The following is a 10179-nucleotide window of genomic DNA, read 5'->3' as shown; positions in this document are numbered from 1 at the left end:
GCAAGGACTTACTGTTTAGCTCTATAAAATTTTAGAGGGGTTTAGATAGCAGATGGAAGGAAGAAGGAAAGGAGAGAAAACTTAGCTGTCAGAAAACAAGGAGGGGATTAGAGACAGTCATAAATAAAGATGGAAATGGATGGAAACAGGAGAAAAAAAAAATTGTCATCTAGGGTCAAGAAAGATCATTGGAAAAATGCTTTGTGTCCCAGTACGAAGGACCACAGGGCTGCTCCTAGTGACCCCAGCTGCTGAATAGTTCTCTTTCCCAAAGATCCACACATGACAGAAAAGAGGAACGCCTCCTGGCTCAGGATATGTATAAGGAGTCCATTCTTGCTGGTTAAAACCTCAGCTCAATGACCTGAAAAGAAAATTACCTAAAATATTTCAAGCTTGCCTTTTGTCCACAGTATGTCTTTTCCAGTACGATGGGATTCGCCGTTCTTTAGAAACTACAAGTTTCACAGTTGGAGGGGAGCCCAGGAGCTGAGAAGTGGCAAAGGTTTTGCTGGCTTTGGAAAAAAAAAAAAACAAACCTAAATTTTTTTTAATTTTTTTTTTCCTTAACAAGGTAGGTGTTGCTTCCTAAGTTTGAGAGTGGCCTTGTCCTGCCTGTGGCTGCTGGTGCACCCCTGCCGCAAAGGTGCCGTGGTGTCTGCTCATCTGCCCACGCCTGTGCTGTGCCGGGCAAACAGGCTGGATGGCTGAATAAGGCCAAGCCCCTAAAAAAGAATCCAGGAAAACTGGTTGAAATTGTGCTGTTTTTCCTTTGTAACTTTCTACTGGAGATAACGATCGTGTTTTCCTCTTTAAGTTTCGGGCACTCTGGATGTCTTCAAATTTCCATTTTGAAATGCAAAAGCACTGCTCCTGAACTGCAGCCCGAGCCATCTCCCCAGCGTCCCCTCCACCAGTTGTGAGGCCATCGGCTCTCTGCTGCCTGGTTTTCAGCAGCTGCGGCTCCAACAGGAGGTTGGGAAAACGTGAAAACCAGCAAAGTGAAAGTACAGGCATTCACTGACGTGTTTTGATTGCCCGTAGTGCTGGGAGTCAGAGGTGCCTGGGAGACATCTGGTAACTTTTCTGTTGAATTGCAAGTCTTCAAATTGTTAATACATATGTGTAAATCTCCATAATCCTGTTGACTGAATCTTAATTTTCCTATTAGATATCTCAATATTTGCACCGTTATTACTTCTGTAAAATGAAATAAAACAGAACGGCATGAAAATATTTTTATCTAATGATATTTTATTTGCTTATGTCCGGGTATTTATGTTTACTATCAATTTGTTTAGGAGAATGGAAGCATTAACAGTCAAGCTGCTGAACAAGAGTCGTTATGTATCCAGTCCCCTGGGCGTACGCTGCTGGAAACGTCCTTGCCCTGAACATTTTCCTTCCAACCAGAAGTGGGTGTCCCAGTTCACTCCCTGTCGGAACAACCTGTGGTGAGTTTCCCACTAGTGAGTCTTCCTCAGCTAAGGGTGGGTGAAGAAGGCTGCTGTGGGTTGCCCATGCTGATCCTCTTATAGGATCAGAGCCTGTGGGTCATGGCCACAAAGGCACCAGTTTGGTTTCATTTATAACCTACATGGTTATTGATGGTTCTGTGGGGAGGGATTCCCTGTGACTTAAACCCTCCAATGGTTACGCACCTCAGCTGCTGAGCCTTGGCAACATTGAGCTTGAAACTGAGGAATGGACTTTTTATATATGCTAAATGAGGATTTTTTTGTGTAGCTATCAAATGAGTGTCACTGCACAGTTTCCTATTTATTTCATCATCTTTTTTGTCCAGTGTAACAGTTCAGATCTTTTGCTAAATTGCGACTTAAGACAGTTCAGGGAGCTAGGAGAAATTTTGCAGATTTGGTGTGCTCCTGAAGTGGTTATTCTAATTCTAGGTCACATATTACTAACTTTGAAACTGATTTTATGTTGAAATGAGGGACACAGACGTGTCTATATTAGCAAGACAGCTATGTACTATAGTCAGTTAACGTGGTTGTCTTGAGTAGTCTGGTTAAATAGGCAAGTGTATTATGAACTATTTCAGTTTTATGCTATTCTCAAAATCAAAACTCGTCTATTACATAGTAATTGCAATTTGTGATCAGAATCCTAAAGTTTTTAGTGCTCGGTACTTGCATTTGTCTTTACTGCCAAAAGGGGGCAGCAGCCTCCTTCAAATCTTCGGCGTTAACCAGACTTGGAGAAATAGAACCTATTGTTTTGTGGGTTGTTTGGTGGTGGTTGGTTGTTTTTTAATTAAAAATATAGAAAAAACTTTATTCGTTAGAACTATTTCTAGTAACATGTACTCTTACCATAATAAACATCCAGTCTAGTTCACATCCTGTCACAAGTACTTTGCAGGTGACACATCTTCTGGTAAAAATGGCCCTCTGTGTCTGTGTAGCATATGTACAAGCACACATGAACACACAGAGACAATTATAATTTCATGGATTCATGACTTGTTAAAGAATGCCTAAATATCCACATCAGTTACTTTAAAAATGAGTGCTCTGCTCTATTACAAGCTCATACCCAAGAAGTGAAATTTTTTTATCTGTTCATGGATGGATTAAGGCTTTCCAAAAGAAGAGACCAAATGCACTGATAAAACATGAAATGAGACGTTGGGTAGCTCTCTTGTCAGCTCTCCTGCCTGTACTTTGCGGGTGCCCTTCAGTCATGATGTGCAACCGGCCTTGTCGCATTCCCGGCATCTTTGCTGGAACCGAGTCTACTCATGGTCATGTCAGGCTGTGGTGAGGGGAAGCGAAAAAAGGGAGATGATGCTTACATTTTGCTCCAGTCCGGTTTCAGACAGAAGCTTCTCGGTTGGAGGAAAGAGGAAGGTCAGTTCACATTGACCCACCATCGTCTTTTCTCTACTGCTGTTGGTTTCCAATGACCACCAAATGGTAGTGCAGTCTCCATACCCTGTTTGCTGTCACTAACCAGGTAACCAGTGAACTTGTCAGTCAAATGTTCTGTGGCATAAAATATTTATGTCCTTGATGCTGGTCCTTACGCAGTGACGTGATTGTACTGTAAACAAGGGCAGGACAGGGTGTAACTTCATCTGTTAAAAATTTACCTATATAAATGAAATACATACCCTAAAGGGGTATCTTTATGAGTGCCACCTGCAAGGCATTTTTAAGATAGTAGGAAAGTTATTGCTGCATTGTTACCGAAAGTGTGGCTCGTTTTGCGTTGTGGGGTGTCAAAAAAGACTTGTGCTGCCTTTAGTGATGAGATGCTGAAAGCGCTTGGATATCTGTGGAAAAGAAGTTACATGACCTGTCCACAACCTTTCCGTGTATGACTCTGGCACTTCCATATAACAGACATGCTTTATCCAGGTCACCTTATTCAAATTTTATAAAACTGTCTATCAGAGCAGATGGTGTCACTTAAGGATAAAAAGCTTAGCCATAGATGCGAAGAAAAGCTGCCTCTTCAAGTGAGGTCTGCTTGCCCGTCGTAGTCTTTATCACCTCTGTCTTCTCTCCCTGCGCGACAGAGGACTTTCCGCAGGTTTGCGATTGGCATTTTCCAAGGCCTTTGCATTTTTGCGTGGGCTTGATTTGTTGCTACAGCTCTGGACAAGTGGCAGCATCTCTGTCTGGCTCAGTTTGCCCATCTGGGAAATGGTTGCCTGGGCCACAGAAATTAAGATGTGTAAAATACAGTGGTAAAGGCTGAAGTTTCTAGTAGATACTCAAGGCGTTAAATCGTTCAGACCAGAGGCTGGATAGTGGCTAATGTCACTTACTGTCTTTCTGCAGTCTGTTCTCCCCTTCTTTCATGACAGCTTCACTGTCTTTCTCTGCTATCTGCCATTTCCTATGGAGGAGGACTTCTGATAAGCTCCCTGTCGTGGCTCAGGCTTCAGCCACTACTGTATGTTTCTGTATTTTTTGTATTAAATCATTCCTAGTGTTTCTTTAAAGTCTAGAATTTTGGCATTACTTTTTTGGCTACCTTCTACTAAGCAACATGCATGTGTTTCTAAAGGATATTATTGTCTCTTGTCATCTGCTCCCGCTAAGAGAACCTTGTGGGGTTTGAATAATTTGTTACCTTGTAAATTTTCTCACTCTTCTTACTAGCTCAGACTTATAGGAGGAAATGCTGAATATTCAGGGATAATGTTCCTCTCTGGGTGAGCAGATAAAGCAAATCATTAAGGGAGCTTTTCCAGTAAGTTCTGTTAAAAAGATTTGTGTCTAGTCAAAATTATGGACTCCTGAGGTCAGTTCAGGGTGGTTAATCAGGACGCAAAAGCCTTCGTAACAGTACTGTGTCACATATGTTGACTTATATTTTTTGCTATGCTGAAAAATGATGTTGTGTTTTAACTTAGTCAAGTTTTCTCCCTCCTGGATTTCTCTTTTTAACACCTGTGACTGCATGAAAATAAAGAGGATGATAATCTCTGGGATGTCGCATGGTGGCTCAGTAGCTGTTGTTGCAAGTGGCTGAATAAATAATGAATTAACTCAGCCCAGGACAAGAGGTTACTGGATAACCTCTGCATACTGTAGATGGAAAATGTTTTTCAGGACTTGCAGATGCATAATGTAAGGCCAAGCTTAAACAAATACGGTGAAGTTTGAATGAAAAAGTCTCCAAATTCTCGTGTCCAGACTATACAATGAGATAGCTGACAGAAAGTCAGATGCTAGGCGTCCTCCTTATCGTGGATAACATGAGTTTCCTCCAACTAAGGATGTCTTCCCTCTTCTCTTTATCTAGTTTAGAAGTACTTTATCTGACCCCTTCTTGCATGTTCTTTATGGATGGTAGGACTGTACCAGGGGGCTTCAAAAAAAGAAGCCCTCAGGAGAGGTTTCTATTTTAAGTTTGAAAGCAGAAATGTGCTTGCAAAGGTGCAGAAAGGTGCAGAAATGGCACCTTGCATTTACATAAGCATGTTCCTTGAAACTTATTCCATTCTCAATAATTCATAGGTGTTCCTGCTGCTTCCTCATAACGTTGTTAGTCTTGTTAACCCCACACAGCTACGGGAGGGTAATTTTCAGTAGAGGTATCAACAACACCTATGAGTTTCAAATGAAATGATAAATTCTGCTTTCATTTGCCCCGCGCTGTACTATCGCAGCAGAGGTTGGAGTTCAGTACAAGCTTACATCATTGCTGACATTGAAAAGAAAAGGGTAGTATAGCATTTTTATTATGGAAAATAATAGGGGAAAAAAAGGAATACAACCTTGTCATTCCTAGGATGCGGAGTAACTACAGGCTAGGGGAGCCCTTAAGACACCCACTCACTGAGCAAACATAACCTGGTTTTGGAGAGGGGATGAACAGAAGAATACTGATGGATTTCTACCAGGTTACTTTTCAGTGGGTGCCTGACCTGCAGAACTTCTGTGAGACCACGGGCTCCCTTCTTACAGGTCACAAAAGTCCTGCTCATTTTGGGGTTTGTTACTTGCCCTCCTGAATGGAATTAGAACTCCCTGGAGAAAAATTACTGGATTGCCTTCCCTTAGGCAAAAGCCAGGACACAGACAAATAATTGCACTTCATTTAGGTTTTATTAACTACCTCAGTGGTGAATTTAATAAGCGCATTTTTGAAGGTGTTGCTGAAATGCAACAATATCGTTTTAAGGTCAGAGGATGTTACCGTAAACAGTGTAATTTGTTGTGGCAGTAGCGCTTCCTTGCTGTGGTTTTTAGATCCCCCAGAAATAGCGAGTGAGTCCTCATGTCAGATGATTGCCACCTGTATTACACGGATACAAAATTGGGGCTTCCAGGGGATGCCACAGCAGAACTGAGGTGAGGGCTTCCCTTAACACTTCTCCCACTCAACAGTGGCCGTGGGCAGAGTCACGGGCTCTACCAGCTACTGAGAACTGGTCACCAGGTTTGCTCTGTGTTGCAGATGCAGGTTAGACCATCCGAGCACTGAAAAACATCTGGTGCCTTCTGCAATTTCTGCATGGCCACAAGACCTTTTTCCTCCAGTGCAATGGAGATGAGTCCTGGAGCAGTTCAGCTTCTGGTAATGTGTCTGGCAATGATGGAGCAGCACTGGGGAGGGTGCAGCAATCCTTGCCATATGTCTGCATGGGACAGAGCCTCTAGCACCATGGGCAAACAAATCATATGTGTTTTAATGATACTGATCCACCAAATAGTTAAGCACCGTTAGGTGTCTGCTCCCGTAACGGGATCTTACAGCCTGATAACCCCATCCTGTGTAAGCAATATTTCATGCCTCAGACAGGGCTCCGCTAAAATCTGCCCATGGAGTGGAGAACTGCCACATGGCTGTTAGCGGGAAAAATCTGAAGAAAATCTGCGTTAAAAACTCAGTCTTCCCAGGGTTTAGCCACACCAGTAATGTAGACAGGCCATGGGATTCACAACCCGCTTCTAATGGCTGGAATCCTCATGGGTGGTGTTTTTAAAGCACAAAGCCGGGATTGCTCATTTTAAAACACACAGGTGCCAGAGGCACCGCTGCAACCGCTGCTCAGTGGTTACAATACTCATCAGACGTAGGGGATGTGGGTTAGCCTCAGTTCTTTTCCTGCCTTCCCCCATCTATGCAGAGACTGTTGTAGCCAGTGGGCTACTGAGCTGTGCACAGTGCAAGCCGGTGGAAGCCACCCTGTGAAAGCTGTCTGGAGAGGGAGGTGAGGCCAAGTGCTTGATCCAGAGAAAGAGAGTAAAAGAGAGCAGATGGTGCTATGAATGAGCGAGTAGGACATCTGTGGAGCTGGGGAAATCCTAGTTCCAGTCAGCAAGTCAAGGACTAATTTTAATCTATTGCCTGTTGGATATAAAGGTTCTGGTAGGTACAAAGGTAGAGTTTCGTATCTGATGTTAAAATTCTAGAAACTAAAAGAAATAGGGAAATACTATTTAGAATTAGACTTGATGGGAAAAAAAAAGTTTTTGTATTGAGTGTTAGAAAGGTACTTGACAGAAGAAGTAAGAATTTGCAATCTATTTCCCAGTTTAAAGAGGTGAGAATAAAGAACACTTGTGTTTTTGCTGTGGTGTTTCAGGAACTTTTGTTGTTGTTTTCTCTGGGGTTTTGGGGGTTTGTTTCATATTTAAATATAAGGCACTAGCTGGAAACACATGCTAAGCTGTCATTTTTGGTTTTCGGTTGCAGGTAGCGTATTTCACCTTTTACCCTTTCTTATTTCCAGAGCCTTCTTCAGTCCCCTTGGTTGGAAACATGCAGTTACAATGCCCGACTCTGTTCCTGCCGCCAACTGCAGCTGGGACAGATCGGCCTTAGTGCTGTCATCAGTTAATAGTTAACCTTCTTGTGAACTCTGGCTCAGTTTTTCCCTTCCAGCCCACTGGGAGCGCCTGCTCAGGAAAGAAGTTTGGTATAGAAATGCTATTGGAAGTCTCCATCGACCAGAGGGTCAGACTCTGCTCTCACACAATCTCTAGAGACATTGGAGAGAGACCCAGAGCTAACGCAGCCCTTCCAAGTGTGTAAATGTCTCAAAACGGGGCATACCTTAACCTTCACTGTGGAAGGAAGAGTTTTAAATGTGTGATGTTTGATATGGCTGCCTGTGTTATACCTGCAACTGGTTTTGATGGCAAGAAAAGGCTGATGTAGACAAACTGGAGTTGGATGTACCGGTGTGTGAGGAGCCATTCAGAGGAGGACCATGAGGATGAGCCACTACCACTGGGAGGATTCAGGCAGTCCCCTTTCCTTCCTACAGCAGGATTTAGTATCTCCACCACTGTCAGGGTAGAGAGACTACTCAAGTAGGAAGTTCTCTGGCATATCTGCTTCCAGGGTCACTAAAAAATTCCTGTTTCCCATGGCCAAGGTGGAGAAGCCCAAGGCTTTTTATGTTAACTCCCTTGACAGTCATTCAGACGTGAACCATAGAGCACCACAGCAATGACCGGGAGCTGTGAGCAACCACCAGAGCTGCCACACCACCTCTGTCCTTGTCGCCACTAACCCACTGTGACGCAGGGAGAACAAAGATGTTTGGGGATTTATTTTAAGCTAGCTTTTTGCAGTTTTGCAGGGTTTTTTTTTGAGGGGGGCTGGGAATGAAGGCAAGGTTCAAATCGAGACCCAACTTTTTATTGGAGTAAAATGGCTGTGTTGAGCTGGGTTTGAAAGCAGAAAGGGGCATGTGCTACCAAGAACGCTTTGAGGCTTGCGGCGCGCTACAGGTGTACAAAGCATGTGGCAGAGGCGTGCAAAAGGTTTATTATAATACAAGCAGCATCATCTGCTGCCCAGTACCACTGCACTGCTGCGTTAGCTAGGTGTCTCATGAGGTGGGGAGTAACCCTGATTAATGAATGCTGCTTGTTTGTAAAGTGACGAGTCAGGCTAATTAGCTGTGTGGGTGGAGTATTGGTTTCAGGCTCATCAGGAGGGCGCCCTCATCCTTTCCTCAATTATACGCATCCAGCAGCGGGGTTGGGCGCAGACGTCTGTTCGTGGGCGCTTCTCCTCTAGAGCTTACGGACAGAAAAGCCGGGCTAAATGGGGCACTGGGAGAATCTTTTTTTAGCCCCTCACGCTGGGACCGTGAATTGCCGCAGCGCAACTGGCGCTTTTGCAGGGCGTAAGGAAGGCTTCTTCCTCGCCCTGCGGGATACGCGAGGAGAGTGGGCGTGCGGCGACGATCAAGTCGCCGAGTTAAGCAGCAGGCCCGGGTGACTGATTTACAAATACCAGTGTTCTTTATTTACAGGGACACGTAAACAACAGAAGGTAAACAACACCGCCCAGCTCGGTCTAACAAACAGGCTGCTGCTGTTTCGCTTCAGGACCTGAGGTGTTTTAGACATTTCACAGAAACTGCATCGACAGCAAACACAGGAAGGCTACCGGGTTACCTCGACTCGGGAATTTGCACAGGAATCGCATGCACGGTGTGGCAGCGTGAGGGAACAGCCCTGCTCCAGGCCACGAAACAAGCGTGTGCAAAGAGCCCACCCAGAGCTTGCCCTAAGGTCGGATGTGGCTGGAGTTAGCATTATTTGTGAGTAGCGTCACTGCAACTAGCGTGCGCTCTGACAGCACTTTGCGAACAGACCTCAAATCTTCGTTGGGTCCTTTGCAAATTATCCCTAGTTCACACGCAAGGAAAGGGAGGGCCTTCAGACAGTGACTTTCTCAGAGCTCAGGTTTTCCTGGTCTCGTCTCCCCAGCCGTGTTCTTTAAATACAGCACCATTCTTCCTTCCCAGAAGTATATTGTTTTTTGACATTTTAGGACAAGCTTTTAAATTCAAAGTGACGCTCCAAGCACTGCGGGCAGAAGGGCAGCGGCCAGTCCCAGTCGCTACCAGAAGCTGTTTTGCTTCAATGAGACCCCTGCTGAGAGAGGAGCCAGCTACTGTGCGGTAGCTCCAGCTACATTGCACCCATCCCCACGCTTTTTCAAGTTTGTCCATAAACAGAATTAAGGGTCACACTAGCTGCAAAAGAGAAACTATTTGAAAACAACTGTGCTGTCTTCCGAATTTAACTGCAACTGTAAGCCATACACACACTGTGTTTTACTTAGTCAAAATATATCAAATAGAAATGTTACACTAAATTTGTAAGACAGAAAAATACCTGGTGGAGCAATTAAGAGTTCAGGAAATTGGCTGCTTTGTGCCAAAGAACAAATTTCCTTATAGTGTTGCAGCAAAAACATCAGCTGAGGTTTCAACAGGATTTAATTCTCAGCTGTAAATTCACATTTTGGTTCGACACACACTTCATGGAAAAAAAACCCACAGATTGACAGTTGTTCGGTTTGTTGTTTGTTTTTGTTTTTTTTCTATTGCAGAGTGCTCACCGTGGCTTGAACCCAAAACTGGTTTCAGCCCTTCTATTTGTTTCTAAGATGAATAGCAAATTAGACAGGCTCAGCTCATACGCTACATCAAATTCAAGCATGTAAGAATTGCTGCTAAAAAAGCAGCTGGGAAGGTGGGTTTGAGCACAGTATTTAAATGCTCAGCTGCCCTCTCTTGTGCACTTTATGCTTCAAGTAGTTTTACTTCTACCCTTCCAGTAAGAACTACAGTGATGTCCTATCTTCAGTTATCGTAGGAAAGGAGGTGAATCACCACAACCGTAAGATACACCATTTACAGCTGCTGGTACAACAGCAGGTAAAATAAAGACA

The sequence above is a fragment of the Numenius arquata genome, chromosome 7 (assembly GCF_964106895.1).
Source record: "Numenius arquata chromosome 7, bNumArq3.hap1.1, whole genome shotgun sequence".
In the NCBI taxonomy this organism is placed as follows: domain Eukaryota; kingdom Metazoa; phylum Chordata; class Aves; order Charadriiformes; family Scolopacidae; genus Numenius; species Numenius arquata.
Note: the sequence above shows the minus strand (reverse complement) of the source record.